Source organism: Schistocerca cancellata, chromosome 8 (genome assembly GCF_023864275.1).
Source record: "Schistocerca cancellata isolate TAMUIC-IGC-003103 chromosome 8, iqSchCanc2.1, whole genome shotgun sequence".
NCBI classification, from domain to species: Eukaryota; Metazoa; Arthropoda; class Insecta; order Orthoptera; family Acrididae; genus Schistocerca; species Schistocerca cancellata.
Window position 1 is genome coordinate 80250316 of NC_064633.1, and position 12769 is coordinate 80263084.

At 46.0% G+C, this 12769-nt stretch overlaps 13 non-coding genes across 13 annotated transcripts; all 13 read left to right on the plus strand.

The window, feature by feature from the left end:
• Window positions 1-80: 80 nt before the first annotated feature.
• Trnat-agu (transfer RNA threonine (anticodon AGU)) lies at window positions 81-152 on the plus strand. Its single transcript has one exon. It is a non-coding gene; the product is annotated as a tRNA-Thr (tRNA).
• Window positions 153-684: 532 nt separating this feature from the next.
• Window positions 685-758, plus strand: Trnar-ucg (transfer RNA arginine (anticodon UCG)). The gene has a single exon. It is a non-coding gene; the product is annotated as a tRNA-Arg (tRNA).
• A 6523-nt stretch (window positions 759-7281) lies between these two features.
• Window positions 7282-7353, plus strand: Trnat-agu (transfer RNA threonine (anticodon AGU)). The gene has a single exon. It is a non-coding gene; the product is annotated as a tRNA-Thr (tRNA).
• Window positions 7354-7915: 562 nt separating this feature from the next.
• Window positions 7916-7988, plus strand: Trnar-ucg (transfer RNA arginine (anticodon UCG)). The gene has a single exon. It is a non-coding gene; the product is annotated as a tRNA-Arg (tRNA).
• Window positions 7989-8428: 440 nt separating this feature from the next.
• Window positions 8429-8501, plus strand: Trnak-cuu (transfer RNA lysine (anticodon CUU)). The gene has a single exon. It is a non-coding gene; the product is annotated as a tRNA-Lys (tRNA).
• Window positions 8502-8822: 321 nt separating this feature from the next.
• On the plus strand, window positions 8823-8894 carry Trnat-agu (transfer RNA threonine (anticodon AGU)). The gene has a single exon. It is a non-coding gene; the product is annotated as a tRNA-Thr (tRNA).
• Window positions 8895-9459: 565 nt separating this feature from the next.
• Window positions 9460-9532, plus strand: Trnar-ucg (transfer RNA arginine (anticodon UCG)). Its single transcript has one exon. It is a non-coding gene; the product is annotated as a tRNA-Arg (tRNA).
• A 440-nt stretch (window positions 9533-9972) lies between these two features.
• Window positions 9973-10045, plus strand: Trnak-cuu (transfer RNA lysine (anticodon CUU)). The gene has a single exon. It is a non-coding gene; the product is annotated as a tRNA-Lys (tRNA).
• Window positions 10046-10366: 321 nt separating this feature from the next.
• Trnat-agu (transfer RNA threonine (anticodon AGU)) lies at window positions 10367-10438 on the plus strand. Its single transcript has one exon. It is a non-coding gene; the product is annotated as a tRNA-Thr (tRNA).
• A 537-nt stretch (window positions 10439-10975) lies between these two features.
• Trnar-ucg (transfer RNA arginine (anticodon UCG)) lies at window positions 10976-11048 on the plus strand. Its single transcript has one exon. It is a non-coding gene; the product is annotated as a tRNA-Arg (tRNA).
• A 440-nt stretch (window positions 11049-11488) lies between these two features.
• On the plus strand, window positions 11489-11561 carry Trnak-cuu (transfer RNA lysine (anticodon CUU)). Its single transcript has one exon. It is a non-coding gene; the product is annotated as a tRNA-Lys (tRNA).
• A 321-nt stretch (window positions 11562-11882) lies between these two features.
• Window positions 11883-11954, plus strand: Trnat-agu (transfer RNA threonine (anticodon AGU)). The gene has a single exon. It is a non-coding gene; the product is annotated as a tRNA-Thr (tRNA).
• Window positions 11955-12498: 544 nt separating this feature from the next.
• Window positions 12499-12571, plus strand: Trnar-ucg (transfer RNA arginine (anticodon UCG)). The gene has a single exon. It is a non-coding gene; the product is annotated as a tRNA-Arg (tRNA).
• The last annotated feature ends 198 nt before the right edge of the window (window positions 12572-12769 follow it).

Genomic DNA, 12769 nt, shown 5'->3' on the forward strand with positions numbered 1-12769 from the left:
TCATGCAGTGCGTTTCGAGCTGAATGGCTCCGATTCACTAGTCTGTAAGAACAAAGTAGCCGAAAAGTGCGCTAGGAGGCGCCTCCTTATCTCAGTGGCAGAGCGCTGGTCTAGTAAACCAGAGGTCGTGAGTTCGCTCCTCACAGGAGGCAAATGAATTTTGTAACAGCCCCTCCCACCGTGGCCCTTTCGAAAAAAGCGGTCAAGGATTAAAAAAATTATGAATGGGTGCGGTATTTAAGAAATGCTCTCGCAAATGAATGGTGCTATTAAAGTGGGCACCAGAAACTGCTGCTTTTGGCAGTCTCCGGAGAATGCCGACGTGAAATACTTAGTTCTTGTGATGTATTTTCTACCCCTGATAAAGACCCCCGCAATTGTCGTCGTCGTCGGCGCCGCCGCCGCTTTGGTAATAGCGACAACTCGCCATTGTATCACATAGGGTAAGGTACCTTCTGCAAGCAACTGAGATGGCACTAAGCGATTGAAGCTGATTTGCAACCTCTTGTTTGATCAGCGTCATAAGGGCTTGAATGTAACTTGCGATGGGACACAGCCATAAGTAGCGTCGTACTTTTAGTACTGAAATTTGAGATGGAGAACTGCGTCAAAGAGGGAAATTCATTCTGCCAAGTGTACAAATGGCGAAAATAAGGTGTGGGTGGGGAAGTATATTGCGCCAGTGACCGTGTGGCCTAAATGGATAAGGCGTCGGACTTCGGATCCGAAGATTGCAGGTTCGAATCCTGTCATGGTCGAGTTTTTCCTGTTCTGCAAAAGATGCATGCTGTTTTACTGTGTTGTTTGAGTACTGCAAAACTAGTTAGAAGTTGCTGCTGTCCGCTTCCTGGCTGCAAAACCGGCGTCTACCTGAAGCACAAGCAAGTCAAGGGTGATCTGTAGCGAAATTTTCGGCACAGTGCCGTTCGGGAGAGTTTTTGTTGGAACCACTGTATCTGATTCAGGACCAAAGGGCTACGCCACAGGCGTCTGCGCACAGTCGAGCATGTGTGTTGAATAATTGTGCTGATAGCCACGTATCATTTCAAGCAGATTTGATGCCTTTCGGAGACAATTTTTCATTGAATAGGATTGTAGCTGATTTGTGGCAGCAGGAAATAAGCTGTAGTCAAAAGAATCTTCAATAGATGGTCGCAGGTCACATCAGTATTGTATGGCTCGTAACGCGTTGCGTGCAGCCCGGCTAGCTCAGTCGGACAGTCAGTCGGCGGCAGCGCTGGAGGTCGGACGTGCCGTGCTGTGCGCAGCGCTGCGTTAGCTCCGCGTGGTAAGCCTCTGCTCTTGCTGCATCGCGTCGTTGTGTATAGTGTCTTTGTAGCAATGGAAACGCATTAAGAGATGTCTAAACCACAACGGAAAGACACACTGAAATTTACGTTTGATCGCGACTTTGCTCGACCGAAATCATTTGATGTGGAACAGTGGTTAGAAGATGATGTTAAGATCGGAATTGATGATATTGTCGGTATCCATTTTTCGATTATGAACAGTGTGGTTTTTGTCAAACTGGCCAGTTCGGAGTTGTGTGAAAGAATAGTTCAATCCTGTGGTGGCGTCATGAAATTTAAACATTCTGACGGCAATGTTGGGGAGGTTATCGTTGCGCATGCCGGCCTAGGTATTCGAACCGTACGCGTCTTTGAACTTCCCTTTGAAATAACGTGTGACCAGATAAATGCTGTTATTTCTCCATACGGTAAAGTTTTGAGTAATATTGCCGAACGGTGGTCTGCCACACACAAATTCCCTGTTTTGAATGGTGTGCGCCAATTAAAATTCGAATTGCAGAAGCACATTCCGTCATTTATAAACGTCTGCGGCTATAGGGCTGTTGTGATGTACGATGATCAACCGAAAACGTGTGCTGTTTGCAACTTACCAGGCCACGTTCGTGCAGAATGTCTTCAAAGGCGGGTGGCGCAACTGCCTGCCGGGGATGCCTCTAGACCATCCGCTATGTCAACACTGCCCCTGTCGTACGTAGCCGTGACGCGCGGTCTTGCAGGTGGTACTGCGGTCCCCGAAGTTACTACGAATAACGACTTACAAGCGACCGACACACCGACCGACTCACGTGTAACATCTGTAGAACACCAACCCACCTCGGCAGAAGTAGCTGCTCCTGCCGTTGTCACTGTGGACCCGCACAAGGAGGCAATCGATACGGACGCGGCCTGGGTCGGCTCGAGTCATGCTCCTCTGCATCCTGACACTTCTTTCGATGTCGAAAGCCTACCAGGTGCAAGGGAAACAGACCTGGCTTCTAGTGGTGCTCCTCCTCATCCTGAAGCTTCTTCAACAACTGATCACCGCCTCTCGGGAACTATGAAAACAGACCAGGCACCAGCCACTTCTAGTAGTGCGACCTCGCAACCTGAGGCTTCTTCAGGTACTGACCAAAGTCCACAACGGGGCGCCTCCCCCAAGAAATCTAAAAAACGGAGGATCGCGAGCCAAGGTGCAGACCTGACTGCACCACATCTGCGTGAACGGGCGAAGCAAATAGGGGGAAAACTACGTCAGTCTGCATCTGAAAACTTGACATGTAATCAGCAGTCATCTACAGAAGACCCCTTGGTCCTGGGCAATGTCTCCGGTTCTGTCGGGTTGCATATAGATGGAGTAGCACTTTCTCGATCCGACGAAAAAGGTCACCAGAATCCACCTGACCATAGTGAAACTCTGAATGACGAGCCTATGAGAGATCGGTCGACTTCGTGGGCCGACGATGTCGACGAAACTACCGCAGAGGAAGCAATTATGGACACCACAGGAACCGTTACAGTCGCCACGATTGCCACCAAACAAGATGACATCTTTATGAATGTCACCTCCGCGGCAGATACTGCCATAGACAAAGAGAAGCCGACTAATCCCTTCCCGAGCCATGAATATTTCTAACCTGAACAGCGTACTGCCGTTTGTCCGTCTGTCTATCAGATCAGATTTCTTAATGTTTTATCGATGTGACTTGTTGTTCGAGTTTTTCCTGAAGTTACTCCCGTTTTGGCGAACGTAGTTTCGTTGCAGGCCTATAAGATCGCCACGTTGAATATCAACAAAATATGTAGCGTCTTTAATTTACAAAATTTAAAAGATTTCCTATATGCCTCTGATGTGGACATATTGTTGTTACAAGAAGTAGCTAACATCAAACTTGACTTCATACAAGGGTATAATGCTATAATCAATCCTGGAATCGGTAGTGACTTGGGTACCGCATTTATTTTCAAAGAGGGCATCATAATTAAAGACATAGAACAACTGCCTAACGGCAGAGGTATAGCCGGCACCTTCCAGTCCACGAGGATCATTAATGTCTATGCCCCATCTGGTTCTACCAATCGTCGCCAAAGAGCACAGTTTTTTAGGGAAGGAATTGTTCCTTTGTTTGGTGTACGCTGCCACCATACCATCCTTGGAGGTGACTTTAACAGTGTCATTCATGCCAAAGACCAAACTCCGAACTTTAACAAATCGCCAGAACTGGAACGGATCATAACTGACCTCCGTTTTACTGATTCGTGGGAGCACAAGCACGGAGCTGCACCCGGCTTTACTCACCTCACGAATCATTCAGCAAGCCGGTTAGATCGGATATACGTCTCACCCAATCTGAAACACCGCATTCTGCAATCTGAAGTTTGGCCAACCATTTTTTCAGACCACGCTGCATATATCTGCACATTAAATATGGAACGACAAGGAACACGTCGATATAAAGGGCTGTGGAAACTTAATGTTTCACACTTAAAAGACCCTGCCTGTCACGAAGCCTCTCTCACCACGTGGAGAGCCTGCGAGACCAAACTCACCTCCTACACCTCGACCATGGATTGGTGGCTTAAATGCGCCAAACCTCGGATCCGTAGATGTTTCATCACCTACTCCCGGGAGAAGAGCTTTTGGCATAAAAGAACAATAGAATTTTACTTTCACTGTCTCCGAGACCTCTACCTGCAAGGTGCATCAGCTATTGGGAACCATGAACGAATTAAAAAAGTCCAGGCAAAAATACTGACGTTACGGCGACAACAGCTTGAAGGTTACCAAATAAGGTCACGAGCAGAGACTACAGCACAAAACGAAGCTACTTCGGTCTATCACGTGATTCGTGGAACTAACAGAGGTTTCCGAAAAATACTGACGGAGCTCCAAACTGAGAATGGAACCACCTTGACAATGCATAACGAAATAAAAGCGGCAATCCTAACCCATTTCGACAACTTGTTTTCAGCTAAGGTAGTCGACGAACAAGCACAGGATGATTTACTGGCCAACCTGCAAGGTAGCGTTAGTACCGCGTCCGCGGATGCTCTCATTGCAGAGGCAACCGAAGACGATGTAGAGTGTGCTGTTTATCAAAGTGCAAAAAATAAATCCCCTGGAGCCGACGGAATACCAGCGGAGTTTTATCAAGTCTTTTGGGACCATATCAGACATAGAATTACAGGTATCTGTAATGAACTTTTGACACTCAGTCAGGAGATACCAAAAGATTTTCGAGAAGGGATCATAGTGTTAACCACAAAATCCTCGGCTGGCAAGAAAATTGGAAACTTGAGACCAATCACACTGCTGAACAGTGATTATAAAATTTTTACGCGGCTCTTAGCCCACAGACTTAAACAAGTAATGACCAGTGTTACCGGACCGTATCAGTCTAGTGTGGGGAAGGGTAGAAAAATTCAACAAACACTGTCCAACTATCGCGACGTAATTTCCATAGCGGAAGTGTGCAGACTACATTGTGCCATCGTGTCGTTAGATTTTGATAAAGCCTTCGACAGGATCAGCCACTCTTACCTCCTGAAAACGATGGATGCAATGGGCTTTCCGCCGCGTTTCGTTGACGTCATACGGCGTTTGGTAACGAATAATTCCTCAAGGATAATCATCAATGGACAGCCTAGCCGGCCAATAGGGATCGCAAGTTCCGTCAGGCAAGGTTGTCCTTTGTCCATGACACTTTTTGCCTTGGCCATAGAACCCTTACTCGCTACCTTGACTCAGCGGTTACAAGGAGTACAAATACGAGGACACAAACTCATTTGTCAAGGTTATGCGGATGATGTTGGACTTCTTGTTATGAATATGGCAGAAATCGAGACGGCGATGCAAATAATTGAACAATACGAAAAAGCGTCGGCCGCAAGGTTGAACAAAACCAAGTCCGGCATATTCAATATCGGACGTGGCATTGGCATGTGCACACAAGGTCAGTTACGCGAGCTCACCGCCTTGAAGTGTCTAGGCGTTGATTTCCGGAAAAATATACGTCAAACTATTGCGACCAACTACAGACGAGTATTAACCACCGTACGTGCTAGTGTACGGACACACAGTATTAGGCAACTCAATGAACTTCAGCGAGTGTCTCTCGCGAACGTCTCCATTATTTCTAAAGTCAATTATATCGCACAGATTCTGCGAATGCCCGCCGTCATCGCTAAACAAATTATGTCGGCAATAGGCTATTTTGTGAGCCGTGGTCACATATTTAAAATCCCATATGACACTCTGACACTCGCCACTAAAAATGGAGGCTTAAACTTAACGGATATTACAAAGAAGTCCCATGCTCTGTACATCTGCAATACGTTTCGGCAATGGAGACAATCAAGCAGTTGTCTCGCTGCCCACCTTCTGACAGAAATAGCTCCAGATGACCTCTCACCACCTATTAATGTGCAGCGTATACCAAGCGCACTTTACCATTTGCGATGGTTTTTAATAGAATATAGCTATCTACATTCACGAATTCCGGACAACGATATGAACAACGTAAAAGAAATATACGGCAAATTGATGGAAGAGAAGAAGAAAAACAAAATCGAACACAAATACCCATGTTATAACTGGAATGTGATATGGGACAATATTCATACCCGTACTATAGCTACTGATCTGAAAGCAACATGGTACTTCGCTGTCAACAGGAAATTTGCAACTAACTCTAAACTTCATACGATCCACCTCACCGACTCGCCACTTTGTGAAACGTGTAATTTAATTGATACCGAAGAACATCGTTTCGTGTGTGACAGGGTTCAAGATATATGGCTGTATGTACGACGAAAGTTGGCGGTTATCCTACGAACGTCGCCTAACGCAATAACACCTGCGGACTTTTTGGCACCGGATGATGTCCCCTTTCCTGCCACGAAAAGAACCGCAGTCAACTGGCTGAAAGCGGCAACAGTGCATTACCTCTTCACGAAAGATGAGACAAGCAAAGAGGATTTTTGGATCTATCTGCTAACTGAGCATCACAAGTTACTGCAAACTAGTAAATATAAAGAAACTTATGCTAAATTTTTAATCAAGACCTTAATGTAACAGAAGCAACAAGAAATATTACGGACTCAGAGGCAATATGCCAGAGCTGGTCATAATGCTGCTTAAATTTAAAATTCCAGTGATGAAGATAGTTTGTTTTAGTTTTCATTGGCATTGATATTATATTGAGGATTACATTTATTAAACATTTTGATCAAGCCAGAATAAATAGCTACTTCACACCGAGGATGGTTTTATTTTCTTATCAGTGAGCAGCGGAAGATTGGAATATCCGGAAAAAAAATAATGGTTTGCTGTTTGCAACAAAAGCATTGATATTTATTTTAACAGCAAACTGTTTATGTTCTTTAAGCAATGCCTCCAACAGGTATTAGTGTTTGTATTGTGAAACTGAGATGAAAGTAATAAAAAAAATAAAAAAAAGTGTATAAGGCGTCTGAAAATAAAAATAAAAAATAAAAAAATAAAGTGAAAAAAAAGGGAAAAAAAAGTGGTTAAGGCGAAAAAAAAAGTGGCTAGGATACCTGGCTCTCACCCAGGAAAACAAAAAAAAAAAAGAAAAAGAAAAACAAAAAAAAAAGTCGGTAGAGCATGAGACTCTTAATCTCAGGGTCGTAGGTTCGAGCCCCACGCTGGGCGGCGCAAAATTTTGTGTCTACGCGGATCCAACATGCGCCCCTCTCGTGAGCCTTGCGTAATGAACGTAACGGGTTACGACGATGCCTAGCTTCGTATGAATATCAGAGGAACGGTATTTGAAGCTGAAAGTAACTCTGAAATGAAATAAATGTGTTGTTTTGGAATTTTAGGTGTACATCGATATCGTGTGAGATGTGTAGGAAAGCAGCAGCTGTGCTAACTAAATGCAAATAATGGTCGCTCATGCGGTGCGTTTCGAGCTGAATGGCTCCGATGCACTAGTCTGTAAGAACAAAGTAGCCGAAAAGTGCGCTAGGAGGCGCCTCCTTATCTCAGTGGCAGAGCGCTGGTCTAGTAAACCAGAGGTCGTGAGTTCGATCCTCACAGGAGGCAAATGAATTATGTAACAGCCCCTCCCACCGTGGCCCTTTCGAAAAAAGCGGTCAAGTATAAAAAAAATTATGAATGTGTGCGGTATTTAAGAAATGTTCTCGCAAATGAATAGTGCGAATGGTGCTATTAAAGTGGGCACCAGAAACTGCTGCTTTTGGCAGTCTCCGGAGAATGCCGACGTGAAATACTTAGTTCTTGTGATGTATTTTCTACCCCTGATAAAGACCCTCGCGATTGTCGTCGTCGTCGTCGTCGTCGTCGTCGTCGTCGGCGCCGCCGCCGCTTTGGTAATAGCGACAACTCGCCATTGTATCACATAGGGTAAGGTACCTTCTGCAAGCAACTGAGATGGCACTAAGCGATTGAAGCTGATTTGCAACCTCTTGTTTGATGAGCGTCATAAGGGCTTGAATGTAACTTGCGATGGGACACAGCCATAAGTAGCGTCGTACTTTTAGTACTGAAATTTGAGATGGAGAACTGCGTCAAAGAGGGAAATTCATTCCGCCAAGTGTACAAATGGCGAAAATGAGGTGTGAGTGGGGAAGTATATTGCGCCAGTGACCGTGTGGCCTAATGGATAAGGCGTCGGACTTCGGATCCGAAGATTGCAGGTTCGAATCCTGTCACGGTCGAGTTTTTCCTGTTCTGCAAAAGATGCATGCTGTTTTACTGCGTTGTTTGAGTACTGCAAAACTAGTTGGAAGTTGCTGCTGTCCGCTTCCTGGCTGCAAAACCGGCGTCTACCTGAAGCACAAGCAAGTCAAGGGTGATCTGTACCGAAATTTTCGGCACAGTGCCGTTCAGGAGAGTTTTTGTTGGAACCACTGTATCAGATTCAGGACCAAAGGGCTACGCCACAGGCGTCTGCGCACAGTCGAGCATGTGTGTTGAATAATTGTGCTGATAGCCACGTATCATTACAAGCAGATTTGATGCCTTTCGGAGACAATTTTTCATTGAATAGGATTGTAGCTGATTTGTGGCAGCAGGAAATAAGTTGTAGTCAAATGAATCTTCAATAGATGGTCGTAGGTCAAATCAGTATTGTATGGCTCGTTACGCGTTGCGTGCAGCCCGGCTAGCTGAGTCGGTAGAGCATGAGACTCTTAATCTCAGGGTCGTGGGTTCGAGCCCCACGCTGGGCGTCGCAAAATTTTGTGTCTACGCGGATCCAACATGCGCCCCTCTCGTGAGCCTTGCGTAATGAACGTAACGGGTTACGACGATGCCTAGCTTCGTATGAATATCAGAGGAACGGTATTTGAAGCTGAAAGTATCTCTGAAATGAAATAAATGTGTTGTTTTGGAATTTTAGGTGTACATCGATATCGTGTGAGATGTGTAGGAAAGCAGCAGCTGTGCTAACTAAATGCAAATAATGGTCGCTCATGCGGTGCGTTTCGAGCTGAATGGCTCCGATGCACTAGTCTGTAAGAACAAAGTAGCCGAAAAGTGCGCTAGGAGGCGCCTCCTTATCTCAGTGGCAGAGCGCTGGTCTAGTAAACCAGAGGTCGTGAGTTCGATCCTCACAGGAGGCAAATGAATTTTGTAACAGCCCCTCCCACCGTGGCCCTTTCGAAAAAAGCGGTCAAGTATAAAAAAAATTATGAATGTGTGCGGTATTTAAGAAATGTTCTCGCAAATGAATAGTGCGAATGGTGCTATTAAAGTGGGCACCAGAAACTGCTGCTTTTGGCAGTCTCCGGAGAATGCCGACGTGAAATACTTAGTTCTTGTGATGTATTTTCTACCCCTGATAAAGACCCTCGCGATTGTCGTCGTCGTCGTCGTCGTCGTCGTCGTCGTCGTCGGCGCCGCCGCCGCTTTGGTAATAGCGACAACTCGCCATTGTATCACATAGGGTAAGGTACCTTCTGCAAGCAACTGAGATGGCACTAAGCGATTGAAGCTGATTTGCAACCTCTTGTTTGATGAGCGTCATAAGGGCTTGAATGTAACTTGCGATGGGACACAGCCATAAGTAGCGTCGTACTTTTAGTACTGAAATTTGAGATGGAGAACTGCGTCAAAGAGGGAAATTCATTCTGCCAAGTGTACAAATGGCGAAAATGAGGTGTGAGTGGGGAAGTACATTGCGCCAGTGACCGTGTGGCCTAATGGATAAGGCGTCGGACTTCGGATCCGAAGATTGCAGGTTCGAATCCTGTCACGGTCGAGTTTTTCCTGTTCTGCAAAAGATGCATGCTGTTTTAGTGCGTTGTTTGAGTACTGCAAAACTAGTTGGAAGTTGCTGCTGTCCGCTTCCTGGCTGCAAAACCGGCGTCTACCTGAAGCACAAGCAAGTCAAGGGTGATCTGTAGCGAAATTTTCGGCACAGTGCCGATCAGGAGAGTTTTTGTTGGAACCACTGTATCTGATTCAGGACCAAAGGGCTACGCCACAGGCGTCTGCGCACAGTCGAGCATGTGTGTTGAATAATTGTGCTGATAGCCACGTATCATTTCAAGCAGATTTGATGCCTTTCGGAGACAATTTTTCATTGAATAGGATTGTAGCTGATTTGTGGCAGCAGGAAATAAGTTGTAGTCAAAAGAATCTTCAATAGATGGTCGTAGGTCAAATCAGTATTGTATGGCTCGTTACGCGTTGCGTGCAGCCCGGCTAGCTGAGTCGGTAGAGCATGAGACTCTTAATCTCAGGGTCGTGGGTTCGAGCCCCACGCTGGGCGGCGCAAAATTTTGTGTCTACGCGGATCCAACATGCGCCCCTCTCGTGAGCCTTGCGTAATGAACGTAACGGGTTACGACGATGCCTAGCTTCGTATGAATATCAGAGGAACGGTATTTGAAGCTGAAAGTAACTCTGAATTGAAATAAATGTGTTGTTTTGGTATTTTAGGTGTACATCGATATCGTGTGAGATGTGTAGGAAAGCAGCAGCTGTGCTAACTAAATGCAAATAATGGTCGCTCATGCGGTGCGTTTCGAGCTGAATGGCTCCGATGCACTAGTCTGTAAGAACAAAGTAGCCGAAAAGTGCGCTAGGAGGGGCCTCCTTAGCTCAGTGGCAGAGCGCTGGTCTAGTAAACCAGAGGTCGTGAGTTCGATCCTCACAGGCGGCAAATGAGTTTTGTAACAGCCCCTCCCACCGTGGCCCTTTCAAAAAAGCGGTCAAGTATAAAAAAAATTATGAATGTGTGCGGTATTTAAGAAATGTTCTCGCAAATGAATAGTGCGAATGGTGCTATTAAAGTGGGCACCAGAAACTGCTGCTTTTGGCAGTCTCCGGAGAATGCCGACGTGAAATACTTAGTTCTTGTGATGTATTTTCTACCCCTGATAAAGACCCTCGCGATTGTCGTCGTCGGCGCCGCCGCCGCTTTGGTAATAGCGACAATTCGCCATTGTATCACATAGGGTGAGGTACCTTCTGCAAGCGACTGAGATGGCACTAAACGATTGAAGCTGATTTGCAACCTCTTGTTTGATCAGCGTCATAAGGGCTTGAATGTAACTTGCGATGGGACACAGCCATAAGTAGCGTCGTACTTTTAGTACTGAAATTTGAGATGGAGAACTGCGTCGAAGAGGGAAATTCATTCTGCCAAGTGTACAAATGGCGAAAATAAGGTGTGGGTGGGGAAGTATATTGCGCCACTGACCGTGTGGCCTAATGGATAAGGCGTCGGACTTCGGATCCGAAGATTGCAGGTTCGAATCCTGTCCCGGTCGAGTTTTTCCTGTTCTGCAAAAGATGCATGCTGTTTTACTGCGTTGTTTGAGTACTGCAAAACTAGTTGGAAGTTGCTGCTGTCCGCTTCCTGGCTGCAAAACCGGCATCTACCTGAAGCACAAGCAAGTCAAGGGTGATCTGTAGCGAAATTTTCGGCACAGTGCCGTTCAGGAGAGTTTTTGTTGGAACCACTGTATCTGATTCAGGACCAAAGGGCTACGCCACAGGCGTCTGCGCACAGTCGAGCATGTGTGTTGAATAATGGTGCTGATAGCCACGTATCATTTCAAGCAGATTTGATGCCTTTCGGAGACAATTTTTCATTGAATAGGATTGTAGCTGATTTGTGGCAACAGGAAATAAGCTGTAGTCAAAAGAATCTTCAATAGATGGTCGTAGGTCAAATCAGTATTGTATGGCTCGTTACGCGTTGCGTGCAGCCCGGCTAGCTGAGTCGGTAGAGCATGAGACTCTTAATCTCAGGGTCGTGGGTTCGAGCCCCACGCTGGGCGGCGCAAAATTTTGTGTCCACGCGGATCCAACATGCGCCCCTCTCGTGAGCCTTGCGTAATGAACGTAACGGGTTACGACGATGCCTAGCTTCGTATGAATATCAGAGGAACGGTATTTGAAGCTGAAAGTAACTCTGAAATGAAATAAATGTGTTGTTTTGGAATTTTAGGTGTACATCGATATCGTGTGAGATGTGTAGGAAAGCAGCAGCTGTGCTAACTAAATGCAAATAATGGTCGCTCATGCGGTGCGTTTCGAGCTGAATGGCTCCGATGCACTAGTCTGTAAGAACAAAGTAGCCGAAAAGTGCGCTAGGAGGCGCCTCCTTATCTCAGTGGCAGAGCGCTGGTCTAGTAAACCAGAGGTCGTGAGTTCGATCCTCACAGGAGGCAAATGAATTTTGTAACAGCCCCTCCCACCGTGGCCCTTTCGAAAAAAGCGGTCAAGTATAAAAAAAATTATGAATGTGTGCGGTATTTAAGAAATGTTCTCGCAAATGAATAGGGCGAATGGTGCTATTAAAGTGGGCACCAGAAACTGCTGCTTTTGGCAGTCTCCGGAGAATGCCGACGTGAAATACTTAGTTCTTGTGATGTATTTTCTACCCCTGATAAAGACCCTCGCGATTGTCGTCGTCGTCGGCGGCGCCGCCGCCGCTTTGGTAATAGCGACAACTCGCCATTGTATCACATAGGGTAAGGTACCTTCTGCAAGCAACTGAGATGGCACTAAGCGATTGAAGCTGATTTGCAACCTCTTGTTTGATCAGCGTCATAACGGCTTGAATGTAACTTGCGATGGGACACAGCCATAAGTAGCGTCGTACTTTTAGTACTGAAATTTGAGATGGAGAACTGCGTCAAAGAGTGAAATTCATTCTGCCAAGTGTACAAATGGCGAAAATGAGGTGTGGGTGGGGAAGTGTATTGCGCCAGTGACCGTGTGGCCTAATGGATAAGGCGTCGTACTTCGGATCCGAAGATTGCAGGTTCGAATCCTGTCACGGTCGAGTTTTTCCTGTTCTGCAAAAGATGCATGCTGTTTTACTGTGTTGTTTGAGTACTGCAAAACTAGTTGGAAGTTGCTGCTGTCCGCTTCCTGGCTGCAAAACCGGCGTCTACCTGAAGCACAAGCAAGTCAAGGGTGATCTGTAGCGAAATTTTGGGCACAGTGCCGTTGAGGAGAGTTTTTGTTGGAACTACTGCAT